Below are 27877 nucleotides of genomic sequence, written 5' to 3'. Positions count from 1 at the left end.
GGTGTCACAACAGCATCCTTGCAGTCAATGTCAGTAAGGACAAAGACTTGATTGTGGACTTCAGGAAAGGGAAGTCGAGGAACACACACCAAACCTCATTGAGGAGACAGCAGGGTAAATGATGAGCAGCTTCAAGTTCCCGGGTGTCAACATCTTTGAAGTTCTATCCTGAACCCGACATATTGTGCAATTACAAAGAAGGCATGCCAGTAGCTATATTTCATTAGGAGTTTGAGGAGATTTGTTATTTCACCAATTGCCTGGCATGGAGGCTCCAACATGCAGGATTGGCAAAAGCTGCAAAGGGTTTGTAAATTCAGCCAGCTCCATCACAGGCACTAGCCTCCCTACCATCGAGAACATCTTTAACAGGTGATGTCTCAGCTAGGCGGCATCCATCATTATGTACCCTCACTACGCAGGACACACCCTCCTCACATTGCTACCATCAGGGAGGAAGTATAGCAGCCTGAAGTTGCACACTGCCATCAGGTTTCAGAACAGACCACGAACCCAACCACGCATCTTGGTCTCTTTTCACACTATTTTATAAAGTATTTTTATATTTCTTTTCAATGTTTTATGTATTTTCACATTTTTTTATGTATTGCACAGTACTGATATTGCAAAACAACAAACTTCAGGACATACATCAGTGAAGATAAACTTGATTCTGATTCAATTGATCTTTCGGGTCAAGACCCTTCATCTGGACTGGGTACTTTGCTCCAGCCACACCACTCCCATTAAACCCAGAATTGATATTTGGAACCAAGTACTATTGTCTGCACTGGATGGAAAAAGCATGACTTTCAATGAGAAATTACAGTATAATCTGATCCTTCAGAAAATGTTATCCCATCCTCCCTCCAGGCTTCAGGAAAGCTCCTCTCTAATCTTGCCCTGAGGCAGAAGGTTACTGAGTTCAAATCCCACTTGAAACTCTTGAGAGCTAAACAGAATCTGACACTCCACTGCAACATGGACAGAGTGCTGCACTTTGCTTTGATGAGTTTAAAAAAAACAAGACTCTTTCCAAATTCTCAGGTGGGCCCCAATGATTCTTGGCCACAACTTGTTATCAAAACGGAGGAAATATTTTGGATGTCCCACCAAATCTCCCAAGGAAATCTGATCATGACCACACTGGTGCCCGAAAGGACTTCTTATTTTATGACCATGCCCATACTTCAAATGATACATGTATGGTAGGATGCATGTAATGCATGTTGGATGCTCTGAGATTGTAAAGGTGTTCTCCAAATGAAAGTAAGAGTTATTATTGACTTTCACTTGGAACTGCAGCAGACAGCTTTGGCCCTGGTTTCCTAGGGGTTCTGTTGCTAAAGGTCCATACGTCAGTGACATTTGTTTCCTAAAATAATCCATTCAGTGCCTATAAAAAGTATTTTACATGTTTTATTTTGAAAGGTGAGGGGAGTAGAAGTATTACTTTAAATGAATTAAAAGTATTATATATGAATGCACGGAGTATAAGAAATAAAGTGGATGAGCTTGAGGCTCAACTGGAAATTGGCAAGTATGACGTTGTGGGAATAACAGAGACATGGCTGCAAGAGGACAGGGCTGTGAAATGTATATTCAGGATATACATCCTATCAAAAGGATAGTCAGTTTGGCAGAGGGGGTGGGTGGCTCTGTTAGTGAGGAATGAAATTCAGTCACTTGCGAGGGGGACATAGAATCAGGAGATGTAGAGTCAGTATGGATAGAACTGAGAAACTGTAAGGGCAAAAAGACCCTAATGGGAGTTATCTACAGGCCCCCAAACAGAAACCTGGATATAGGGTGCAAGTTAAATCAAGAGTTAAATTTGGCATGTCACAAAGGTAATACTACGGTTGTTATGGGGGATTTCAACATGTGGGTAGACTGGAAAATCAAGGTGGTACTGGACCCCAAGAAAGGGAGTTTGTGGAGAACCTCAGAGATGGATTCTTAGAGAAGCTTGTATTAGAACCTACCAGGGAGAAGGCAATTCTGGATTTAGTGTTGTGTAATGAGCCAGATTTGATCAGGGAACTCGAGGTAAAGGAGCCATTAGGAGGTAGTGACCATAATATGATAAGTTTTAATCTACAATTTGAGAGGGAGAAGGGAAAATCGGAAGTGTCAGTATTACAGTTGAACAAAGGGGACTATGGACACATGAGGGAGGAGCTGGCAATAGTTGACTGGAAAGAGACCCTAGCAGGGATGACAGTGGAACAACAATGGCAGGTATTTCTGGGAATAATACAGAAGGTGCAGGATCAGTTCATTCCAAAGAGGAAGAAAGATTCTAAGGAGAGTAAGGGGTGACCGTGGCTGACAAGGGAAGTTAAGGATAGTATAAAAATAAAAGAGAGGAGGTATAACATAGCAAGGATGAGTGGGAAATCAGAGGATTGGGAGACTTATAAGGAGCAACATCAGATAACTAAAAAGGCAATACGGGGGGAAAAGATGAGGTGCGAAGGTAAGCTAGCCAAGAATATAAAGGAGGATAGTAAAAGCTTCTTTAGGTTTGTGAAGAGGAAAAAATTAGTTAATACTAAAGTTGGGCCCTTGAAGACAGAAACGGGTGAAATTATTATGGGGAACAAGGAAATGGCAGACGAGCTGAACGGGTACTTTGGATCTGTCTTCACTAGGGAAGACGCAAACAATCTCCCAGATGTAATAGTGGCCAAAAGTCCTAGGGTAACGGAGGAACTGAAGGATATTCGCATTAGGCAGAAAATGGTGTTGGGTAAACTGAAGGGACTGAAGGTTGATAAATCTCCAGGGCCTGATGGTCTGCATCCCAGGGTACTTAAGGAGGTGGCTCTAGAAATCATGGACGCATTGGTAATCATTTTCCAATGTTCTATAGATTCAGGATCAGTTCCTGCGGATTGGAGGGTAGCTAATGTTATCCCACTTTTTAAGAAAGGAGGGAGAGAGAAAACAGGCAATTATAGACCAGTTAGTCTGACATCTGGGGAAGATGCTGGAGTCAATTATAAAAGATGAAATAGCGGCATATTTGGATAGCAGTGGCAGGATAGGTCCGAGTCAGCATGGATTTACGAAGGGGAAATCATGCTTGACTAATCTTCTGGAATTTTTTGAGGATGTAACTATGAAAATGGACATGGGAAAGCCAGAGGATGTAGTGTACCTGGACTTTCAGAAAGCCTTTGATAAGGTCCCACATAGGAGGTTAGTAGGCCAAACTAGAGCACATGATGTTGGGGGTAGGGTACTGACATGGATAGAAAATTGGATGGCAGACAGGAAACAAAGAGTAGGGATTAATGGGTCCTTTTCAGAATGGCAGGCAGTGACTAGTGGGGTACCGCAAGGCTCGGTGCTGGGACCGCAGCTATTTACAATATACATTAATGATTTAGATGAAGGAATTAAAAGTAACATTAGCAAATTTGCAGATGACACAAAGCTGGGTGACAGTGTGAAATGTGAGGAGGATGTTATGAGAATACAGGGTGACTCGGACAGGTTGGGTGAGTGGGCAGATGCATGGCAGATGCAGTTTAATGTGGATAAATATGAGGTTATCCACTTTGGTGGCAAGAACAGGAAGGCAGATTACTATCTGAATGGTGTCAAGTTAGGAAAAGGGGAAGTACAACGAGATCTGGGTGTCCTTGTTCATCAGTCACTGAAAGTAAGCATATAGGTACAGCAGGCCATGAAGAACGCTAATGGCATGTTGGCCTTCATAATAAGGGGAGTTGAATATAGGAGCAAAGAGGTCCTTCTGCAGTTGTACAAGGCCCTGGTGAGACCCCACAAGGAGTATTGTGTGCAGTTTTGGTCTCCAAATTTGAGGAAGGACATTCTTGCTATTGAGGGAGTGCAGCGGAGGTTCACTGGGTTAATTCCAGGGATGGTGGGAATGTCATATGTTGAAAGATTGGAGCGACTGGGCTTGCATACACTGAAATTTAGAAGGATGAGAGGGGATCTGATTGAAACATATAGAGGCAGGAAACATGTTTCCGATGTTGGGGGAGTCCAGAACCAAAGGCCACAGTTTAGAACGGAGCTGAGGAAAAACTTTTTCACACAGAGGGTTGTGGTTCTGTGGAATGCTCTGCCTCAGAAGGCAATGGAGGCCAATTCTCTGGATTCTTTCAAGAAAGCGTTAGAGCTCTTAAAGATAGTGGAGTGAAGGGACATGGGGAAAAGGCAGGAACAGGTACTGATTGTGAATGATCAGCCATGATCACGGTGAATGGCGGTGCTGGCTCGAAGGGCTGAATGGCCTACACCTGCACCTATTGTCTATTGTTTTACAACATTGAATTACAGTGGATTTAATTTGGCTTTATTGACACTGATCAACAGAAAAAGGCTCTTTCATGTCAAAGTGAAAACAGATCAAAGTCATCTAAATAAATTACAAATATAAAACACAAAACAATTGATTGCATAAGTCAGTGGTCCCCAATCACCAGGCCATGGACCAGTACCGGGCCCTGAGCATGTGCTATTGGGCCGCGCAGAAACGATATGCTTTGGCGATATGAAACGATATGAGTCAGCTGAATCTTTCCTCATTCCCTGTCACGCCCACTGTTGAACTTGAACCCCCCCCCGCCCCCGCCGGTCAGTAAGAATATTGTCAATATTAAACCAGTCCGCGGTGCAAAAAATGTTGGGGACCCCCTGGCATAAGTAACCACCTCCCTTTAATACAGCACACCAAATCATCACTGGTGTAGCCAGTTGGTTTTAAAAGTCACATAATTAGTTAAATGGAGATCTGTTTTTGGAGACTTGTGTGCAGTCAAGTGTTTCAATTGATTGTAGTAAAAATACACTTGTATCTGGAAAGCCCAACCGTTGGTGAGTCAGTATCCTGGCAAAAACTACACCATGAAGACAAAAGAACGCTCCAAGAATATAAAACATTGAGAGTAATTTTCTTGCAAGCGTTTACAAGAAACTATAAACCTAATAGAATTTTACAAACTATACATAAGCAAAGGCTGGCAAACAACCAATATGTGAAGGAAGACAAACCGCGCAAATAGAAGAATAATGTTGAGAATGTGAGTTGTAAAGAGTCCTTGAACTTGAGTCTGCAGGTCGTAAAATCAGTTCATAGAGGTGACTGAAGTTATCTGTGGTTGTTGAGAAACCCGATGGTTTTGGGTAATAACTGTTCCTGAATCTGGTGGCATGTTGTTGAATATGCTGAATACATATTTTGGACACAATGTGAATCAATGGATGTGGGGATCAGGAGAGAATTTAAATTAAACCGTACCCCTTGTCAACATGTTATTTAGCTTTGGACTATTGTAACCTACAACTAATTAGAGAGTAATGATAGCTTTGATTAAATCCAAGTGCTGTGCTGAAATTCCCTTTCCAAATTATAAATTGAAGATTGGAAACCATTTCAAACACAGATGTAGAGGATAAGATTTTTGTTTTAGCTAAAAGTATAAGACAACAATATTTTCAGCACAATAACAAACAGAGTTTTGGACACTTCCTCTTGAAGGAGGAACACAACTGAAGCTAAGTGTACTTAGGTATTAGAAAAGCACCATCTATTAATAAACTCTAGCAATTAAATATGCAGACAGCTTTGCTATCATAGGCTGAATTAATAGATGCAAAGGTGTGGCGAGAACTAAGCTAATCAAAAACACTGCAAATGCTGGAAATCAGAAATAAAACAGAAAATGCTGTAAACACTCAACAGGTTAGGCAGCCTCTGTGGAAAAAGAAACAGTTAACCTTTCAGGTAGACGACTCTTCCATCATAGAACATACAGCATAGAAATCTACAGCACATTACAGGCCCTTTGGCCCACAATGTTGTGCCCAGCATGTAACCTTGCTGACCTATAGCAATTTCTGCTTTTATAACTAGGAAATGACTAGCACCCTCAATCCCAGTCACATTACCATAGGCACATTCTGATTTCATTGTAATGGAGTCGCACTAGAGTAGTCATAAATTCAGTCGGATGAAAGTGCCTATCATATCTCATCATCTACCAAATGAAACAGTAAGCAAGACAAAAAGAGACAACACAAAATTCTTTGTAACAATTCTCCTTTTCAAAAGAAGTCTTGTCAAAGTGACTCCCTTTTAAACCAAACTCTTAAAAAAAAACATCGGTTTAACGAGAAGCTGTCATTTCTCTCTGAACCCTTGTCCTGCACAACTCCCCAGGCATTAGTTAGTGCACATTCCAGTCATTCTTCAGTGCTCCTGCAAACCACTCTGGGCTGCTACAGAATGACAGTGATTTATGAAACCTTTTCAAACGGCTACAATAGACTGATGGGATAATGAACCTGCACAGTATGTACAAGTAAATACTCATCCTGAGCCAATTTTCGCTCTGGTCTGAATGCTGTAGTTTCTCACTGTTGCTGGCTGTTTCAAAACAGATGGAGAGAGAGAGAAGATGTTATGCAAGAGCAAATGGTCACCTTTCAGCAGAATTGTAGACAGATGCTTAAATTGGGGTCAAGATTGACATCAAAAGACTGGACGCTATGGCATTTCCACTTTTAACACATAGCGAGCACAGCTTAAGAACCCACAAGATGACGGGACCAGGAAAAGGCCATCTGGCTCTTCGAACCTGCCCCTTGAGTCAATATTTTTGAGAGACTTTGAACTTTTTTACCGTGCCCATGGCCTGTTCTTCATCAAGTTATGGTACTGCTTGCACTGATGTAACTATATGTTATGAATATGTGGTTTTTGTCAGTTTTTCAGTCTTGGTCTGTCCTGTGTTTCTGTGATATCACACCGGAGGAATACTGTATCATAGAGGGAGTACAAAGAAGGTTCACTAGATTGATTCCTGGGATGGCAGGTCTTTCATATGAAGAAAGACTGGATGAACTGGGCTTGTACTCGTTGGAATTTAGAAGATTGAGGGGGGATCTGATTGAAACGTATAAGATCCTAAAGGGATTGGACAGGCTAGATGCAGGAAGATTGTTCCCGATGTTGGGGAGGTCTAGAACGAGGGGTCACAGTTTGAGGATAGAGGGGAAGCCTTTTAGGACCGAGGTTAGGAAAAACTTCTTCACACAGAGAGTGGTGAATCTGTGGAATTCTCTGCCACAGCAAACTGTTGAGGCCAGTTCATTAGCTATGTTTAAAAGGAAGTTAGATATGGCCCTTGTGGCTACAGGGGTCAGGGGGTATGGAGGGAAGGCTGGGTTCTGAGTTGGATGATCAGCCATGATCATAATAAATGGCGGTGCAGGCTCGAAGGGCCGAATGGCCTACTCCTGCACCTATTTTCTATGTTTCTATGTTTCTATGTTTCTATTTCTTAATGCATGCATTACTAAATGACAATAAAAGAGGACTGTATGTCCTCATAATCTAATCTAATCTAATATGGTCAAGGCCGATTGTCCCAGGCCTCAGCTCATCTTCCATGCCTGTTCCCTATGGCCTTGTAAGCTAAATATCATTTTACCTGCCCTTACCACCCTCAATCTTATAAAGCAGCTAAGTAGTAGTAGAGCTAATAGGACTTGATGTTTCAATCCCTAGGGCAAATTGGCACTCTTGACGTTGGCAGTAGGCTTGGAGTGGTGACAAAGAGGGAGGGTAGGTACGTCATTGGGGTCATCAGGTGGGCACCCTCCTTCTTTGACGTTTCGTTGATAAGCCCACGACGTCTCCAGAGGGCTCAACGGTGCTACCTGGTGTCCCAGATACACCCCCCTCAGTTCCATACCCTCCTGTCTTCATCTTGCAGCCCAGTTGTTGTCTTTCCTTTTAATCCAAATCCAATTGCTGCTTTCTTCTGCTGCATTTGACAAGGACTTGACTGCTTGTTGGAGGGAGTGACCTCTCACTCCCATCTTCTTCAATAGACTGGTCGTAGATGTAGCAACGAATCCCCTGCATCCCACTTCTACAGGGAAAATCTTGGTCTTCCAGCCATTCTGGGCAGCTTCAGTGGCCAGTTCAGAGTACTTGGTCTTTTTCCTCTCATAAGCTTCATCGACACCATCTTCCCATGGTACTGTCAATTCCACAACATATGCCAGCTTAGCTGTTGTGGACCACAGGACCATGTCTGGCCGGAGTGCTGTAGCCGCAATGTCTAGGGGAAACACAAGCTTTTTTTCCAAGTCCACGTCCATTTTCCAATCCCGAGCAACCTGCAGAACACTTACATCTTTGATGTTATATGGTGCTCTGGAGGTTGGCCTGCTGGTACAAATCGTGTGATGTGGACATTTCCTGCCCATGTTTAAGACAGAACAGGGCCCTGAAATGCAGGTTAGTTAAACTGTTTGAATTGGTTAGGACTGTATTCCCTGAAGTGTGGGAGAATGAGGAGAGATTTGATAAAAGTATACAAAATTATGAAGGGTATAGATAGGGTAAATATCAGCAGTCTTTTTCCACTGAGGTTGGATGAGACTAGAACCAGAGGTCAGAGAGTCATAGAACACTACGGCACAGAAATTGGTCCTTTGTCCCATTTAGTTCATGCCAAAGCATTAATTTACCTAATTCCATCGACCTGCTTCAAGACCATAGATCTCATGCCCCTCCTATTCATGTACCTGTCCAAATTGCTCTTAAATGTTGAAATCAAACCCACAGCCGCCACTTGCGTGCGCGGCAATTCAATCCACACTCTCACCACTCTCTGAGCGAAGAAGTTCCCCCTCATGCTCCCCTTAAAACATTTCACCTTTCACCCTTAACCCATGACCTCTGGTTGTAGTCCCGCCCAATCACAGTGGAAAAAGCCTGCTTGCATTTACCTTATCTACACCTCTCATAATTTTGCATACCTCTATCAAATCTCCTCTCAATCTTCTGCGGTCTAGGGACTAAAGCCCTAACCTATTTAACCTTTCCGTATAACTCAGATCCTCAAGTCCTGGCAAATTTCTTGTAAATTTTCTCTACACTCTTTCAACCTTAGTTACATCTTTCCTGTAGGTAAGTAACTAATACTGCACACAATACTCCAACTTCGGCCTCACCAACCGTCTTAGGCAATTTCAGCATAATATCCCAACGACTGTACTCAACATTAGCTATCCTCCAATCCCCCGGCACCTCAGCCGTGGCTAAGGATGTTTTAAATATCTTTGCTAGTCCCCTGCAATCTCTACACTAGCTTCCCACTGGATCCAAGGGAACACATGGTCAGGACCTGTGGATCTATCCACCCTAATTTGCCTCAAAAAAGCAAACACCTCCTCCTCTGTAATCTGTATAGGGTCCATGACCTCAGTGCTGCTTTGCCTCACCTCTATAGACTCTGTGTTCATACTCCCAGTAAATACAGATGCAAAAAATATCCATTTAAGATCTCCCCCACCTCTCTTTCAACTGCACACATATTATCACTCTGGCCTTCCTATGGAACAATTTTGTCCTTTGCTAACCTTTTGCTCTTAATATATCTGTAGAAGCCTTTAGGATTCTCCTGCACCTTGTCTGCTTTTGCAACCTCATGCCTTCTTTTGGCCCACTTGATTTCCTTCTTCAGTGCTCTCTTGCATTTCTTATACTCCTCAAGTATCTTAACTTAGATTAGTCAGAAGTTAAGGGTGAAAGGTGTAATGTTTTAGGGAATCTGAGGGGAAATGTCTTCACTCCGAGAGTGGTGTGAGTGTGGAACAAGCTGTCAGCAGAGGTGGTGGATTCAACTGCAACACTTAAGAGAAGTTTGGATATTCACATGGATGAAAGGGGAATTGAAGGCTATGACCTGGATGCGGGTAGATAGGCCTAGCAAAAAAACAGGTCGGAATAGAGTAGATGGGCTGAAGGACTTGCTTTTGTACTATGTAGAAACATAGAAAACATACTGCACAATACAGGCCCTTCAGCCCGCAAAGCTGTGCCGAACATGTCCCTACCTTAGAACTACCTTGGCTTTACCCATAGCCCTCTCTTTTTCTAAGCTCCATGTAGCCATCCAGGAGTCTCTTAAAAGACCCTATCGTTTCTGCCCCCATCACTGCCGTTGGCAATCCATTCCATATATGCTCTATGATGCTATAATAGTTCTTTTAAGAGGGCTGTTGACAGATACTTTAAAAAACATTTGGAAGAGGTGCCTCCAGGAAGTCAGCAGCTGTCTGATACACCAAATGGCCTCCTTCTCTGCTGCAAATATTCCAGTTTATTTCTACTTTTCGAGCCCCAGCTGGTAATAATACAGGGCAAAAACAATCTTGAATTCCTGTGGCTTCTTAATATTGAAAAGTGCTAGCAGTATTTAACAGAGTGTTGAGAAACGACATTCATTGACAGCGGCGCTCGGTATCTTGATGTACAACACGATTCAATGTTTCAAAGCATGGGGCAAACGCAGGACTGGTGGTGGAGACAGTGAGCTGTGTGGATTGGTAGCAAGAGTGTAAGGTGTCTGCTGGGCATCAGTTATAAATGTTAAACTTCGGGTCACACCTTCAAGAATGAAGTCAATACATGCCTTTAAACTGATCAAACCACACTGAAACGGCTGCCCACAATCAGGAAGTTGGTAATAGTTTTCACAGTGAATGGACGACCTTGTGGCCATATCTATACAGAAACTAAATGAAATGGGCATTGCTTTCCCGAGTATGAACATGCTGCCACGTAGGCCAGACAGTCCAGCAATCTCAATGTAATTCCGAAAGATTTTTAAAGAAGAATTTGCAATACTAAGCCTCTATATTTGAGCAGTTCATTACCATCATGAAGAGAAAATGAGGCTGGGATTTGCAAGTATGTTTTTAATGGAAAGTATGGATTTAATGGGGAGATTTTTAAAGTGTGAATATTAATTAAAACACTGCATAACATGGACTTACAAGCAAGGCTTCAATATCATTTTTTTTTTGTTTTTGGTTTAATTTGTGATTTTATTGTTATTATCACTGCTTGGCAAAATCAAAACAAACTGCCCATGCAAATCCAGTTTTCCAATTCCAAGATAAATTGCAACTAAATTGGTAACACAGTAAACAGTATCCAGGCATTCAAAGCCATCCATCATCACGCCCTGTGTTTTTGCTAACTTGCTTCCTCTTCCTTATTGCGAGTTACCCACTCACGAACCTATTCTGTTCCACATTCAATACCATCTCTCTGAGGTCCAAGCACAAAATGTGCATTTTAACAGTTGTAATCTTAAATTAAACATACAATATTGGCATAGTAAAATACACTAGGTTGCCAAGTTGCCAATTGACTTTGATCAGTGCAAATGTCTTTAATGATGTCTTCTGGGCAGCTTTTCTTCGGATAAAATCAGTAAAAGCCAAAGCTTCCCTATAGTTCAATATTCCAGGGAAAATGAATTGTGACTCCCCAGTACTTGATGACTCCAAGATCTCATTTTCAAGCCATTTGCTGTTTCCACAAGGAACCTGTGGACTGTGTTGAAATGTTATCAGCTGTTCATTTTATGTTTATTTGTTTCACAGTATGTATTTTAATTTTCACAAGGTATTAGAAAAATCAAGCACTGACTTCTAATTTGGCGAAGTATAGACTCTAGCACTTAAAGACGATGCTGAATCCAACAGATAAACACCCATGTTGATTTGTCAGAACTATCCAGTTCTGATGAAGGGCTATCAGCTGAAACATTAACTTTCTGTTTTTCCCTCTTGGCATTTGCTGCCTGATTTGCTGAGAGTCCCCAGAATTCTTTTTCCAGATTTCCAGTAAATAGTGCATCATATCTGATTTTGTTTTCTCTTTACTCCTCTACTTGGTGGGGTAGTAGGGTGGAGATATGGGTGGTGGGGTGGAGATACACCTCTATCAAAGGAGGTGTAAGGTGCTCCTTCCCTCCGCTAGTCTGCAGGTCACCCTTGGGCAAGGTGTAGCACTTGCTTAGTTCCCTGATCAGGGCACGTGAAGCTATGGGAGCAGGTGGTGGATGGTCGCATGAGCAGCTGGTGCGTATCACAAGTCCTGCTTATGTGACCATTGACGCCAGGTGGAAAATCCTGGAAGAGTATTGATAATGGCTCTGGTCACCAGTCCTGTAAAGACACTGCCCAGAAGAAGGCAATGGCAAACCACTTCTGTAGAAAAATTTGCCCAGTTCAATCATGGTCATGAGATCACGATTGCCCACGTCATATGAAACAGCACATAATGATAATGATGACTCCTCTATTTGCATTCATCTTAACTTACATCTCCTTCAGATGAAACCACTTGAAACTAAGACACTTGTGTCTCCCTCTTTCTTCTTTTTCCACCACCAAGGAAGTCAATCAATCTGACTTGATCTCATAAGGCCTTCTCTTTGTTCCTTCCATCTTGCCCCTTCTCTGCAACTTAAGACCATGTTCGACTTTTGAATTGTTCCCAGTCTGAGCAAAGACGATGAACCTGAAACATCAGCTCTCATTTTCTCTCGCTAACAGATGTTCCGTAGCCTGGAGAGTATTTCTAGCACTCTCTTATTTGTTTTTTTATTTCAAACATTGCACTTAGGGATCAGCAGTTACAAAGATAAAGCTCTCAAGGAAGGAACTCAACAGGTCAGGCAGTATCTGTGAAAGGGAATATTCAGTCAAAATTTTGGTTCAAAACCTTTCATCTGGACTGAAAGATAAGCGTAGAGGTGGCCGCACATAAAGTGATGGGGGGGAAGGGAGTGTAACAAGAGCTGGCAGGTGCTAAGTATGATAGGTAGATGGAGAAGGGGGTTTGGGCAGGTGCTAAGGATGATAGGTAGATGGAGAAGGGGGTTTGGGCAGGTGATAAGGATGATAGGTAGATGGAGAAGGGGGTTTGGGCAGATGATAAGGATGATAGGTAGATGGAGAAGGGGGTTTGGGCAGGTGCTAAGGATGATGGGTAGATGGAGAAGGGGGTTTCGGCAGGTGCTAAGGATGATGGGTAGATGGAGAAGGGGGTTTGGGCAGGTGCTAAGGATGATGGGTAGATGGAGAGGGGGGTTTGGGCAGGTGCTAAGGATGATGGGTAGATGGAGAAGGGGGTTTGGGCAGGTGCTAAGGATGATAGGGAGATGGAGAAGGGGGTTTGGGCAGGTGCTGAGGGTGATAGGTAGATGGAGAAGGGGGTTTGGGCAGGTGCTAAGGATGATAGGTAGATGGAGAGGGGGTTTGGGCAGATGATAAGGATGATAGGTAGATGGAGAAGGGGGTTTGGGCAGGTGCTAAGGATGATAGGCAGATGGAGAAGGGGGTTTGGGCAGATGATAAGGATGATAGGTAGATGTTGAAGGGGGTTTGGGCAGGTGCTAAGGATGATAGGTAGATGGAGAAGGGGGTTTGGGCAGGTGCTAAGGATGATAGGTAGATGGAGTGGGGTGGTCAGGCAGGTGATAAGGATGATAGGTAGATGGAGGAGGGGTTTGGGCAGGTGATAAGGATGATAGGTAGATGGAGGAGGGGTTTGGGCAGGTGCTAAGGATGATAGGTAGATGGAGGGGGTGGTCAGGCAGGTGCAAAGGATGATAGGTAGATGGAGGAGGGGTTTAGACAGGTGCTAAGGATGATAGGTAGATGGAGGAGTAGGTGTGGACAGGTGCTAAGGATGATGGGTAGATGAAGGTAGGGTTGGACACTTTCTAAGGATGACAGGTAGATGGAAGAGGGTTGGGCAGATGATAAGGATGATAGGTAGATGGAGGTGTGGTGTCAGACAGGTGATAAGGATGATAGGTAGATGGAGGTGTGGTGTCAGACAGGTGATAAGGATGATAGGTAGATGGAGGTGAGGTTGGACAGGTGCTGAGGGTGATAGGTAGATGGAGGTGAGGTTGGACAGGTGATAAGGATGATAGGTAGATGGAGGTGAGGTTGGACAGGTGATAAGGATGATAGGTAGATGGAGGTGAGGTTGGACACTTTCTAAGGATGATAGGTAGATGGAGGTGAGGTTGGACAGGTGATAAGGATGATAGGTAGATGGAGGTGAGGTTGGACAGGTGATAAGGATGATAGGTAGATGGAGGTGTGGTGTCAGACAGGTGATAAGGATGATAGGTAGATGGAGGTGAGGTTGGACAGGTGATAAGGATGACAGGTAGATGGAGGTGAGGTTGGACAGGTGATAAGGATGATAGGTAGATGGAGGTGAGGTTGGACAGGTGATAAGAATGATAGGTAGATGGAGGTGAGGTTGGACAGGTGATAAGGATTATAGGTAGATAGAGGTGAGGTTGGACAGGTGATAAGGATGATAGGTAGATGGAGGTGTGGTGTCAGACAGGTGATAAGGATGATAGGTAGATGGAGGTGAGGTTGGACAGGTGATAAGGATGACAGGTAGATGGAGGTGAGGTTGGACAGGTGATAAGGATGATAGGTAGATGGAGGTGAGGTTGGACAGGTGATAAGGATGATAGGTAGATAGAGGTGAGGTTGGACAGGTGATAAGGATGATAGCTAGATGGAAGAGGAGGGAAATAATGGAAATTTTAAATCCTGATATTTTCTATTCTGCTTTATATCTTTAGAAGCTGGCTTTTTCCTAATGAAGCTGTCCTTGTTCATTTCCAACCAGCATGAATACTTGCTGTCTTCATGTATATATGTATTGATAGGGCTGTCCACCAACTGTCCATTACTCCCTGCGGAGAGCACTGAACATTTTCAATGAAAACTGGAGAGGGCCAGCAAGCCAAGAGCTCTAGGGTGTAGGGAGGTGGATTCTGGCTGTAGGTTCGACAGGGGAGGGTGGGACAAATTTTGACCAGCAGGTAAAAGAGGTGGCAATCTGATGTTGAGCTTTCAATGCAGGCTTGGGATGGGTGATGGGGAGCAAGGAATTACTGAGATGGGCTGGTTTGGCAGTATTAAAAGACCATATCACACCCAGTGGCAGGCATTCCCTGGCAATTCCATTCAATTTTCACTGTAACTTCCCAAAAGGAGAATCATTCCAATGGGAATTATTTTACCAGTCATGCCAAGGCACGTAACCAACATCAGAGTCTGGAGGATGCCTGGTGATGGGAAGTATCCTATTTCCAAATGACTCAAAACTACCTTACAACAGTTGTTATTATCTGTCACCCAAGATAACTCAGAATTTAGAATTGTATAACATTGAGTAGAATACTGAATCACACAATCAAATTTCCAGCCAATAGTCTTTATCCTATCCTTCTATAGCATCAGCAAAGTGCATCATTGCAAATGGATGACACAGTTGAATGCACATTGAAATTACACCACAAAACCACGTGTTAATCACTAGACCAACATGCTGAGCAGCAACAAAAAAAAAGCAAATAGCAGAATTCATGCCAGTTCCCAAAATTTAAGACAAGTAATCGTAAGAAAAAGAAATGGAATGTTGAAGTAAAGTAGAAGCATGACACTAAGCCTATCAAACCTTTCAATGGTTCAAGCTCAAGGGAAATCCTTGGGGCTGTGGGAAATGTAAGTCAGGACAATCCCATGTCCCACTTGGACCTTCACGCAGCCATTATTTGCCAGAATGTGTGGGGCTCAGTGGACTTGGGAAACACAACCTATGAACTCCTGGCCTTCCTTACTGTTCTATGCTTTCTCCCTCCTTTCCGTGCTGTTAACAGAACATACAATAGCAACCAAAGACCAGAGAAGTGCACACCAGGGAACCAGCTACAGAAAGGTCTCAAAAGTGCCAATTGCTTAATCTAGGTTTATGAGTTGTGGCAATTGTTACAGCCCAGGCAGTGCATGTTTTCAACTTCAGTCACTGAAAACATTTTCACTGGCGTGAGGGAAATAGATGACTGTGGGAAACTGTCAACAATTACAACGAAAAGAAGACACAGTCTGAATAAAGTCAGCCTTAATTTCTTGAAAGATTGCAGGATTCAAGGTAATTCAAAAATGCCTCCAGTCACTGTGGATTTTTGATGCCGAGAACAACCTATTGAAAAAGGAAGGCTTTCTCTGAAAGGCATTTGACATATAAAAAAACACTCAATGAATTTCATAACAAGTTAGATAAGGCATAAGAGGCAGAAGATTATTTGCTTCAAAACCTGGGTGGGCCAAAGTATTACACAAACCTTGAATCATAACTACTAACTTCCCTCAACCATTCTTGCCTTGTCTTTCTGGCACTGAGTTTTATGAAATATCAGATTAATTTTTTGAAGAACAATGTGTAACTTTTGATCTTCGTGGTTGCTTAGCTGTAGGGTGTACTGGCTCAGGGCAACACTGCACAGTAACTGTTCCTTCTACTTTGCTACTTGCTGGGAGCAGCATGTTGTGAAACTCTGCAAATTTCACCTGCTACTTTCCAAACAGACAGGTTTTCAATCCTTCTCAGCCATTTAATGTTTCCACAACCTCTGCGCAAAATGTCAACATCAATCAAAATCTTCCTTCCAAACCACTAACCGAATCCCAATACCTCTAACTGTAGAGTATGAAGATGATGTTCCAACCACATACTGTACTCACCGTACAACATTCATCTTACTTAATTAAACTGCTGATTTTTTTTTCAGGGCTCTGTAGGACTGGCTGCATCACAGCCTGGTATGGAAACTCCAATGCCTTTGAACAGAAAATCCCACAAAAAGCAGTGAATTCAGCCCAGTACTTCATGGCTAAAGCACTCCTAACCATTGAACACATCCATATGAAACACTGTTGTAGGAAAGCAGCATCCGTCACCAGGGTCATGCTCTCTTCTCGCCATTGCCATCAGCTAGACAGTACAAGAGCAGTTACTACCCCTCAGCCATCAGGCTCTTGAACAAAAGGGGATTACCACACTTGACTTCACTTGCTCCATCACTGAAATATTGCCACAACCAATGAACTCACCTTCAAGGCCTCTTCATCTCATGTCATCATTATTTATTGCTTTTTATTTAATTTGCATGCGCACAATTTGTTGGCTCTGCACTCTGGCTGATCTTTCATTGATCCTATTATAGTTACTATTCTATAGTTTGCTGAGTATGCCCACAAAAAAACTCAGTATTGTATATGGTGACATATGTATATATCAATATCAAAGTAAATGTACTTTGACAATAAAATTTACTTTGAACTTTGAAAGTAAGGAACTGAAAGGGTGGCTTCAGTCACCTCTGATATCACTCCTGTTGAAAGTGACAACATGACTGAAGGCTGTGATCAGGTAACATTTCTGAGTATGCAGTTACAGTTCGATATATCAGAAGCTGCTAAAAAAATGTAACACTTACAGAACAAGCCAAGCACTGTCCAGCAGTGACTTGATGTTCCGGTTGCCAAACCCCCACCCAACCTTGACTGAAGACAGGAGAAAAATGAAAACAGTGTGAAAGCTGTGAAGTGACTCTCATATGTACAGACACCCACACCCTCGCCACAGGCATATAACCACCCCACATCCAAGCACGTGCATACACACACAAATACATATGAACGGTCCCAAATACACAAAAATGAAGCATGCAAGCTTATGCACACTCGCACACACTTGAAGAAATCCTGCAGGAAATCAACACTAATTCAATGAGATGCTTATGCATACAACTTGTTAACTTGTGAATAACAAACACAAGACAAGACATTCTTGATGGCGCTCCTGTAGAATGCTGTTAGAATGGAGGCAGGGAGCCTTGCACACTTCATTCTCATCAGAAAGTGTAGATGCTGCTGTGCCCTCTTGACTAATGAGGAGGTGTTGTGGGTCCAGGTTAGATCGCCCGTTTTGTGCACACCAAGGAACTCAGTGCTTTTCACTCTCTCCGCGACAGGGCCATTGATGTGAAATGGAAAGAGGCCATCTTCCTGAAGACCATAATAATCTATTTTGTCTTGTCCATGTTGAGACTCAGGTTGTTGTTTTCAGACCATTTGACAAACCTCCCTACCTCCTCTCTGTATGCTGGCTCATCATTGCTGCTGACGAGGCCAACCATTGTAGTATCGTCAAGATGGTGCGTTTTGAGCTGGATCTGGTAGTGCAGTAGTATACCAACACTGTGAACAGACACAAGTGACCTTGCTTTCTTGGTGTATCAGGGCCAGGTGCATGACAGACACTATGGTATCTGTCATGGAGCAGTTCTGTCAGTAGGCATATTGGTGAGTGTCCGGTGTGTAGGAATAGAGTTGTTGAAATGGGCCATTCATTAACTCTCAAAGTATTTCATGAATTATTGGCATCACTGCCACCGGGCGGTAGTTATTTAGTCCTGAAGCTGGAGACTTCTTTGGTACAGGGATAATGGTAGCTGATTTGAAGAAAGTGGGTACAGAATCTTCGATAAGTGAATTGTGAAGATGTCGGTGAGCTGAAGTGCACACTCCTGGAGTACTCAGCCTGGGATGTTACCTGGGCCGGCAACTTTATGCAGAATCCTTTTCACATCAACTGCTATCACTGATCAAGGATCAGTGGTGGGATATCTGTTTTTTGTAACATTAATGATTTGAATGAAAATGTATGTGGTCTGATCGGTAAGCTTGCAGAAAACAAAAACATTGATGGTATTACGGACAGTGAGGAAGGTTGTCAAAAGATACAAGTAGATTAGTTTTAAACATGGACATGGCAGACAGAGTTTAATCAGTTTTGCATTACAAAAGTATACTGTAAATAGCAGGACCCAATAGATGGACCTTGGGGTGCACATACATAGCACCCTAGAAATAGAAGAATAACAGAAGAGAATAGGGCAATAAAGAAGGTGAACAGCACACGTGCCCCCATCATCCAGGCCACTGAGTATAAAAGTTGGGAAGCCATGTGGCAGCAATATAAACTTTGGCTTGGCCACATTTGGAAGTTCTGGTCATTGCACTATAGGAAGGATATAGGGCTTTGGAGAGAGTGAAGAAGGGGTTTACCAGCATGTTGTCTGGATTAGAGAGTATTAGCTATATTGAGAGGTTGAATAAATTTGGATTGTTTCCTCTGGGACGTCAAAGGTTGTGGTATGACCTAATTTAAGTGTATAACATTATGAGTGGCAGAGAAAGGGTAGATATTCAGGACTTTTTTTGCCCCTAGCGTGTAAATGTCAAGGTTTAGGATGAGAGGGAGAAAGTTCAAAGTAAGTGTGTGAGGCAATTTTTTCATACACAGGGAATGATGTGATATCAATGCTTAAGATGCATTTACACAGGGTGCATGTAAAGGAACGGGGTAGAAAGATATGGTCCATGTGCATGCAGATGGGGTAGTTTAATTTGGCATCATGGTCAGCACAAATATGTTGGGCTGAGTGGCCTGTTCCTGTGCTATATCATACATTTTATACAGATGACATCCCTGCAACACAACTGTGGAGAGTATGGGAGGAAAATTTATGATTACATTGAGAGAGTCTTTGAAGACGTGAGCAATCCCAAATTGTAACAAGCAAAAACCAGAAAATGCTGGAAAAATCAGCAGGTCTGGTCAGGCAGCAGTTGTGCAAATGGTTTATGTCTGCAACCTTTCGCCCGAGACTTGCTGTCCATTTGGAACTTCATCCAGATTTTTTGCTTTTATTTCAGATTTCCAGCATTGCAGTTTTTATGATTTGCAAACTAGCACCTGACTGCATACTTGGCTTTGTGACAAGTGGTAACTGATCCGTGGTAAGTCAAACTAGTGATCCTCCTTAAACCAAAGAGTACAATTTCAGTCAGATGATCAGACTCAGTACTTGCATTAATACAGCATGTAAAACTTTGATCCATTGTTTGCAAAAGTGTAAACTATCACAGATGAGGCAACAGGGTTACATTATCAGCGTACCTACTGGAGTAATCTTTCCCCAGGCCAAATATACTACGTGTCTACATGTGTCTGTGAGTTTGGCGCTTCAGAGATTGTGAAAATGCAGTATAAGATTTCTTACTTCAGTAAGTTAGTAGATTTTTCAGCATAGAGATTCAGAGCTTGTACTGAGCAATAATATCTGTGATCCATTCCCATTCCTTGACCACTGTCCCACTTTCCCAACTCAGTACCAGCAGGTAGGTACCTGGGTGACTGTCAGGAGAGGGAAAGGGAAAGGGTAGTGATTGCAGAGTATCCCTGTGCTGTTCCCCCTCAATAATAAGTTACCACTTTGGATACTGTTGGGTGACAAGCTACCAAGGAGAAGCCACAGTGAGAAGGTCTCTGGCACTGCCACTGGCTCTGTGGCTCAGAAGAAAAGGAGGCAGGAGAGGAGTAAGGTACTGACAGGCGATTCCATAGTTAGGGGAACAGACAGGAGATTCTGTGAATGTGATAAAGACATCCGGATGGTATTTTGCCTCTGAGGTGCCGGGGTCAGGGATGTCTCAAATCAAGCCTACAGCATTTTAAAGGGCTAGGGCTAGGATTAGCCAGAAGTTGAATACACATAAGTCGTGATGCAATGACATATGTAGGAAAATGGGAGGAGGTCCTGAATAAAGAATATAGGGTGTTAGGTAGAAAGCTGAAAAGCAGGAACACCAGGTTAGTAATTCTGGATTGTTGCCTGTGCCATGCACTGTGAGGGTAAGCGTAGGACGACCTGACAGATGAATGTGTGGCAGAGGACTTGATGCAGGGGGTATGGCTTCTTTTTCATCATTGCGATTTCTTTTGGGAAAGGTATGATCTGTACAAATAGAATGGGTTATATCTGAACCAAGGGGGGGGGGGTCTAATATCCTTGCAAACAGGTTTGCTAGAGCTGTTGGGGAGGGTTTAAACGAATATTGCAGGGGAATGGGAACTGGAATGATAGGGCTGAGAATGGGGCAGTGGTTTACAAGTAGATAAGGTGTGCAGTGAGACTATGAGGAAAGACAGGCAGATGATAGGTCAAAATTATAGTCAGTGGGATAAGTTGAAGTGTAACATGAGGGCAAAATTGAAAAGAGTGATGAATACAGGACTGAAGGTGTTATATTTGAATGCAGGAAGAAGGTAGATGATCTTGTAGTGCAATTAGAGATAGGAAGGTATGACATTGTGGGCATCACTGAGCCATGGCTGAAAGAAGATCACAGTTGAGAGCTTAACATCCAAGGATATGCATTGTATCAAAAGGACAGGCAGGTAAGCAAAAGGTGAGGGGTGGCTCTGCTGGTAAAAAATGAAATCAAATCCTTTGAAAGAGGTAACAAAGGATCAGAAGATGTACAATCCTTGTGGATAGAGTTAAGAACGGCCGGGGTAAAAGACCCTTGATGGGAATTCTTGTATATAGGCTTCCAAATAGTAGCCAGGATGTGGGATACAAATTACAATGGGTGAAAGAAAAGGCATGAAAAAAGGGAAATGTTACGATAGTCCTGGGGGATTTCAATATGCAGGTAGATTGGGAAAATTAGGCTGGTGCTGGATCCCAAGGGAAGGAAATTGTAGAATGTCTATAAGATGGCTTTTTAGAGCAGCTTCTGCTTGAACCAACTAGGGAATAGCAATTCTGGATTGAGTGTTGTGTAATGAACCAAACTTGATTAGGGAGTTTAAGATAAAGGAACTCTTAGGAAGCCGTGATCATAATGTGATAGAATTCATTCTGCAGTTTGAGAGGGAGAAGATAAAGTCAGATGTCTCAATATTATAGTGGAGTAAAGGGTGTAATAGGAGGTGGCCAAAATTGACTGTAAGGGGACTCTAGCAGGGATGACGGCAAAACAACAATGGCTGGAGTTTCTGGAGGCAACTCAGAAGGTGCAGGACCCATACATCCTAAAGATGAAGATGTATTCTAAAGGGACAATGTGGCAATCATGGCTGACAAGGGAAGTCAAAGACAGCATGAAACCAAAGAAGAGGACATATAATACAGGTGTCCCCCGCTTTTCGAACGTTCGCTTTATGAAACCTCACTGTTACGAAAGACCAACATTAGTTCCCTGTTTTCGCTAACAGGTGTTTTCACTGTTACGAAAAAAGGCAGCGCGCGTCCCGAGCAGCCGCTCCTCCCCCGGATTTAGAACGGCATTCTCGCCAGCATTGCTTAAACATGTGCCTGTGAGCATCTGTTCGCAAGATGAGTTCTAAGGTATCGGAAAAGCCTAAAAGAGCTCGTAAGGGTGTTACACTTAGAGTAAAACTAGACATAATTAAGCCTTTCGATCGTGGTGAACGAAGTAAGGACAAAGTGAGTTTGGCTATGGAAGTTGACAAAGATGATGTTGAAGAGGTTTTGGCATCCCATGACGAAGAACTGATAGACGAAGAGCTGATGCAGTTGGAAGAGGAAAGGATAACAATCAAAACCGAATGAGTAATGATAAAGTACGACTTTAATTTTGAAAGGGTACGTCAGTTTAGGGCATATTTGCAAGATGGTTTGAGTCCTTACAAAGAATTGTATGATCTAAAAATGCGCGAGGCTCAGCAGTCAAGCAAGCCTTCCACATCAGCCGCAGCAGATGACGAACCTCGACCTTCGACATCGAGGCAGGCAGAGATAGAAGAAGATGACCTGCCTGCCCTAATGGAAACAGACGACGATGAGATGACACCCCAGTGTCCCACCATCCCAACACCCAGGCCGCGGACAGATACCGATTTGCAGAGAATGCAGCAGTAGCCGGGAGGCACACAGCACATCTTTAAGAAAAAAGCCGAAATAAACATGCTAATTAATTAGGTGCAGCCCGGCACGTAATTGTCGGCCCAGATCAGAGGCGATGCTCAAGATCCAATCGAACCAATGCAGGTCAGTTGCACTAGACTCTCTGCCAATGAGACCCAGCATTGGAGTCAAGGTTACTGCTTTGACTGTGGGGTACAGGTCACCTGCAGGTCAAATGTCCGAAGCTACAGCACCTGGGGAACTGTGAAGACTGCCCAGTGTCAGGAGAGCTGTGATGGTCGCAGCCATTAACCCCAATCCCACGGATTCTAGTTTTATGCTGAAGACGGAGTTCACCTGGGGTAAGAACTTGAGGCAGCTGAAGGCTTTTGTGGAGTCAGGGGGAGCGGGTAAGTTTCTGGATTTAGAAGCCAGTTTGACATATCATAGCCAGTCCTTGCTTGCAACTGCTTTGGACAGCTGACCGCTAGGTTCCGGACAGATCCAGGAACAAATTGTGGTTTTGCAGATGAGGATAGGGGATCATGTAGAAGACATTAGTTTCTACATCACTGACTCTCCACTCATACCCCTGATCCTTGAGTACCCTTGACTATCCCAGCATAACCCATCCATGGACTGGAGAGAGGGGAGAGTCACTGCTCGGTTCAGTCATTGTAAGAGGCTTTGTTTACGCCATAGTGCTCCGACACCCAGACTCTCTAGTGACCAACGACCTAAAAGGGGGCAGGATTCAGTGTACTGAGACCCAGTCCAGTCCTCACGAGCAAACCAGCTGGTTCTGGTCAACGGGAGAGTGCGAGTCCCGAAACAGTCTAATCAGAATCCCACAGGAACTAGAGAGAGGGAATTTCTAGGTCAGGAGATGTCCGAGCAGTCTGGGAGACTTGCCACTAAGCTGAAGGGAACCAGCCGCCAGGACTCAAGGAGAGGAAAGACTCCTTCATGCTGATCCTTGAAGCCTAGGATGCAAGATCCCTCCGTAATGCCTCGCTGCCTTTGCCTGTGGATACAGACGGGGAGTCGGACTCTGATTTAGCCATCGTTTCCATGGATGAACTTAGGCAGCCCAGAGAGAGGATTTTGAAGCCCGTCAAATCATCCCTGTCACCAAAGAGGTCTCAGGAGTCGTCCTCAAAGGAAGGTCCAGAGGAGATAGCACCACCCAAACAGGTCAAAATCCCTTCCATTTACAAGGGCTTGGAGGAGGTCTTCAGCAAGGGAAAGGCCTCAACTCCTCCACTGTACTGACCATACGACTGTGCCATAGACCTGTTGCCCGGTACCTGTCCTCCACAGGATATGCGCTCTCAGGCCCAGAGTGAAGCGCCACGGAGGAGCATATAAAGGAAGCTCTTGCCACAGACTTCATTTGGCCCTCCACTTCACCTGCGGTGCAGTTTCTTCTTTGTACAAAAGAAAGATGGGAGCCTGTGATTACAGGGGATTAAAACGCATAACAACCAATCGCTAGCTCCTTCCTCTTATGAGTACGGCTTTCGAGATGCTTCAGCGGGGCGAGGGTATTCACAAAATTAGACCTCTGGCGTGCCTACAATCTGTCTGTATCAGGAAGGGCGATGAGTGGAAGACGGCATTCAATACACTGACAGGGCTCTACAAGTACCAGGGCACTTGCAAACACTCCAGCCATTTGCCAAGCCTTTATAAATGACATGCTCCAGGATACGCTCCATGGGTTATGTCTTTGTCTATGATGATATCCTAATCCTCTCAAAGTCCATGGAGGAGCATGTCGCTCGCACCAGGGGCATTTTAAAGAGGCTAATAGACCATGAGCTTTATGTCAAGTTGGAGAAGTCTGAGTTTCATGTAATGACTGTTTCATTTCTGGGTTTTGACATCTCTAATGGTAATCTTGAGATGAACCCTACCAAGACCCAGCCAGTCAGAGACTGGCCACCATCATCCAATATCAAACAGGTCCAGCGGTTCATGGGGTTTGCTAACTTTTACCGGATCTGCTGACAGCCCTAGCTAAGAAATCCACAGGCCCTTTTGTCTGGACTACTGAAGCAGACGCTGCTTTTGCAGAGCTGAAACAGAGGTTTACTACAGCTCCCAACTTCCTTTCTCCTAACCCTGACCTTCCCTTCATCGTGGAAGTGGACACCTTAGACATTGGAGTAGATGCTCCTTGTCTCAACGATCACCTTCACAAAGTAAACTGCACCTGTGAACATTCTTCTCCAGGTGGCTATCCCTGGCAGAGAGGAACTATGACATCAGGAATCAGGAGCTTCTTGTGGTTAAGTTAGCTTTGAAGGAATGGCATCACTGGCTGGAGGGGGCCAAGATCCCTTTTATCATTTGGACTTACTCTAAGAATCTGGTCTATATTCAGGAAGCCAAGAGGCTGAATTCCAGGCAGGCCAGGTGGTCTTTGCTTTTTAACCAGATTAGTTTCATCCTTACCTATCAACAGGGGTCTAAGTTTGACAAACTGGAATCAGAGGAGCAGCCTACCATTATTTTGCCCCAAGCCGGGGTGGTAGCACAAATTCACTGGGGAGTCAACGCTCTTGTTCACAAGACCCAAGCAGAAGGGGAGATTCCTGAGAACGGTCCTCCAGGTCAGCTGTTCGTCCCAAGTTCCATCCGGTCCCAGGTACTGCAATGGGGACATTCGTCAAGAATGACCACACACCCAGGGATTGCCAGGACCCTCGAGTTTATCAAGAGAAGGTATTGATGGCCCAGAAGGATGAGAGAAGTTCAGCAATACACGCAGGCATATGAGTTGTGTGCCCAGAACAAGAAACCACAGAGCCAACCTCAAGGGCTTCTCCACCCCCTACCCATTCTGCAAAGACATTGGGCATACAGCTCATTGAAATTTGTCTCCGGTCTCCTGCCATCCAAGGGGAAGTTGGTCATCATGGTGATCGTCAATTGGTTTTTGAAAGCCTGCAAGTTCATTGCCTTGGAGAAGCTACCTTCTGTGGTGGAAGCAGCTGAGATTGGCCTGGACCAGGTCTTCAGGGTCCACAGATTCCTGGTGGACATGGTCTCACATCAAGGTTCACATTCTCATCACATTTCTGGAAACTGATAGGGGAAACAGCAAGCTTTTCTTCTGGGTTTCACCCGCAATCCAATGGCCAGATAGAGTAGACCAACCAAGACTTAGAACGTACCCTAAGATGCCTGACCTCAAAAAGACCTGGTGAGTGGTGAGACCACTTGATGTGGGCAGAGTTCGCCCACAACACTTTACAGTAGTCATCACATGGGATGTCATCATTCGAGTGCCAGTTTGGTTATCCTCCACCTCTCTTTCCGGAACAGGAGGCCGATGTTGGGGACCCTGTGGCTGAAAAGCTCATCCAATGCTGCAAGCACAAATGGATGAGGGCAAGAGAGATTTTTCTGGCTTCTACCCAGAGAGTGGAGACCAAGGCAAACTAAAGGAGAAGTCTGGGACCTGTGTTACAGCCTGGGCATCAGGTCTGGCTGGCCACTCATGGTTTGCCTCTCCGAGTGGAATCTTGAAGGTTGACGCCCAAGTTCATTGGGTCCTTTAAGATCCTAAAGAAGGTAAACCTGATGGCTTGCAACTCGCAGCTCCCCAAGACCCTAAAGACCAACTCCACCATCCACATCTCTAAATTAAAACTTCCTGCACCAGCCCCAAAGCCCCACACCAGTTGGCCCCACTGGCCCTCCAGGTTTATCGATAGGGAACAGGTCTTCATGATGAAAAGTCTTTTGGGCTGATGTACTGTTTGAGGTTTTTGGCAATTCCTTGTGGACTGGGAAGGATTTGAACTGGAGGAAAGGTGCTGGGTGCAGGAAAGAGACATTCTGGATCTGACTCACATCCACGATTACAATCACCACCTCTCTGAGTAGCCAAGGCCACCAGGAGTCAGATGTAGGGAGAGGGTCCTGTTATGAGATACTCTCAACTTCTGAGACTTAAATTTTCTAACTCTCTGAGGTACAGGTAGCTGGTGCTGCCTCTTTAAGGGCTTAGGATGTTCCTGCTAATTGATAATCATGTTTTGGGTGCCAAGGGTTGAGTATTTAAGGAACACCTGAACATACGCTCAGCTCTCAATCGTAAGCCCACCAGGGATTTTGTCTAGCATTAGTTTTGTGCTCAGTTTCTCAATTCTGTTTGAGAGTGTGTCATGATCCCAGCCTTGAATACTCCAGCATTTGGGTCCATGTCATCCTTGTCAAGGACTCTCGTCACAAGTTCCTCAAAGGGGGTCAATGACTTGGGAGTAAAAATGGCATTATGATTAGAAATGTGGGATAACTCTGGAGAGTGGTACGTGGCATCTGACAAAGCTGAGGCGCTTTAATTATGAAAAGAGAACAGCCGAAATGGAGTTGTTTCCTTTCAGACTGATAATGCTGACAGAGGATTTAATTGTGGCGTTTAAGATTAGAAACCAAGACAAGGTAGATATTGGAAGGAAACATTGTCTATCGCTACGAGGACAGGAGCCTTAGGACTTACACCACCAAGCTCAGGGACAGTTATTACCCCTCGATCATCAGGCTCTTGAACCAAACTTCACTTTCCTTGCCCCATCATTGAAATGTTCCCTCAACCTATGGACTCACTTTCAAGGACTCTTCATCTCATGTTCTTGATATTTATTGCTTATTTATTATTATTAGTTCCTCCTTTTTGTATTTACACTGTTTGCTGCCTTTTGCACACCCTGTTGTCTGGTTGAACGCCCGAATTGGTGCAGTCTTTCATTGATCTTATTTTGCTTATTATTCTATTCAGGATTTATTGAGTATGCCCGCAAGAAAATGAATCTCAGTGTTGTATATATATGGTGACATATATGTACTGCGATAATAAATTTACTGTGAAATTTGAACAATTATCTGAGAGCATAATTTGAAGAAAATGGCAGCATGATTCAAGTGGCCTTGAAGGAGAAATGTTCTTCAATGCATACAAAGTTTCTGAAGCTTCTTGCCTGAGGTACCTACCTTCGGAGCTTTTAAAATGTACTTGGATGTGCTGTAAACGTAAGGCTAGAGACAGAAAGCTGGTGACATTGGATCAAACTTCACCACCCCCCAACCTTTTCAGAGCCATAGACACTCAAAGCCAACAGCCTTCTCCCTGCATTGTAGATGTCTGTGCTTCCACAAAGCTAAAGAGCAGAGAAACAGGGCCAACATCTAATAGGCATGAGGACTGAACGGCCTTCTTCCATAATAAATGAAAAGCAGACAAAGTAGAACTGAAAATGGGAAAATAATTTAAAACTCTTCAGGAAGTGAGAGTTAATCTCGATCAGGATTCTGATGATGCATTTGAATCTCCCTCAGCCATAAAGTGAACTGCGACTCCAGCACAGGACCACTCAGTAACATTGTTCTACTGATATTGGAGATTCAGCTGTGCA

At 43.8% G+C, this 27877-nt stretch overlaps 1 protein-coding gene and 1 long non-coding RNA gene across 5 annotated transcripts in view; one reads left to right on the top strand and one right to left on the bottom strand.

The window, feature by feature from the left end:
* Positions 1–27877, bottom strand: part of nos1apa (nitric oxide synthase 1 (neuronal) adaptor protein a) — a 477337-nt gene that overhangs the window by 81837 nt on the left and 367623 nt on the right. The gene's annotated exons all lie outside the window — the stretch shown is intronic.
* LOC134354696 (uncharacterized) overlaps positions 1–27877 on the top strand; it is a 69144-nt gene that overhangs the window by 16142 nt on the left and 25125 nt on the right. The window contains exon 2 of the long non-coding RNA XR_010019877.1: positions 19456–19539. This is a non-coding gene — a long non-coding RNA (uncharacterized LOC134354696). The remainder of the gene's footprint in view (positions 1–19455; positions 19540–27877) is intronic.

The sequence above is a fragment of the Mobula hypostoma genome, chromosome 12 (genome assembly GCF_963921235.1).
Source record: "Mobula hypostoma chromosome 12, sMobHyp1.1, whole genome shotgun sequence".
Classification (NCBI taxonomy): domain Eukaryota; kingdom Metazoa; phylum Chordata; class Chondrichthyes; order Myliobatiformes; family Myliobatidae; genus Mobula; species Mobula hypostoma.
This window is presented reverse-complemented; position numbering and strand designations above follow the sequence as displayed.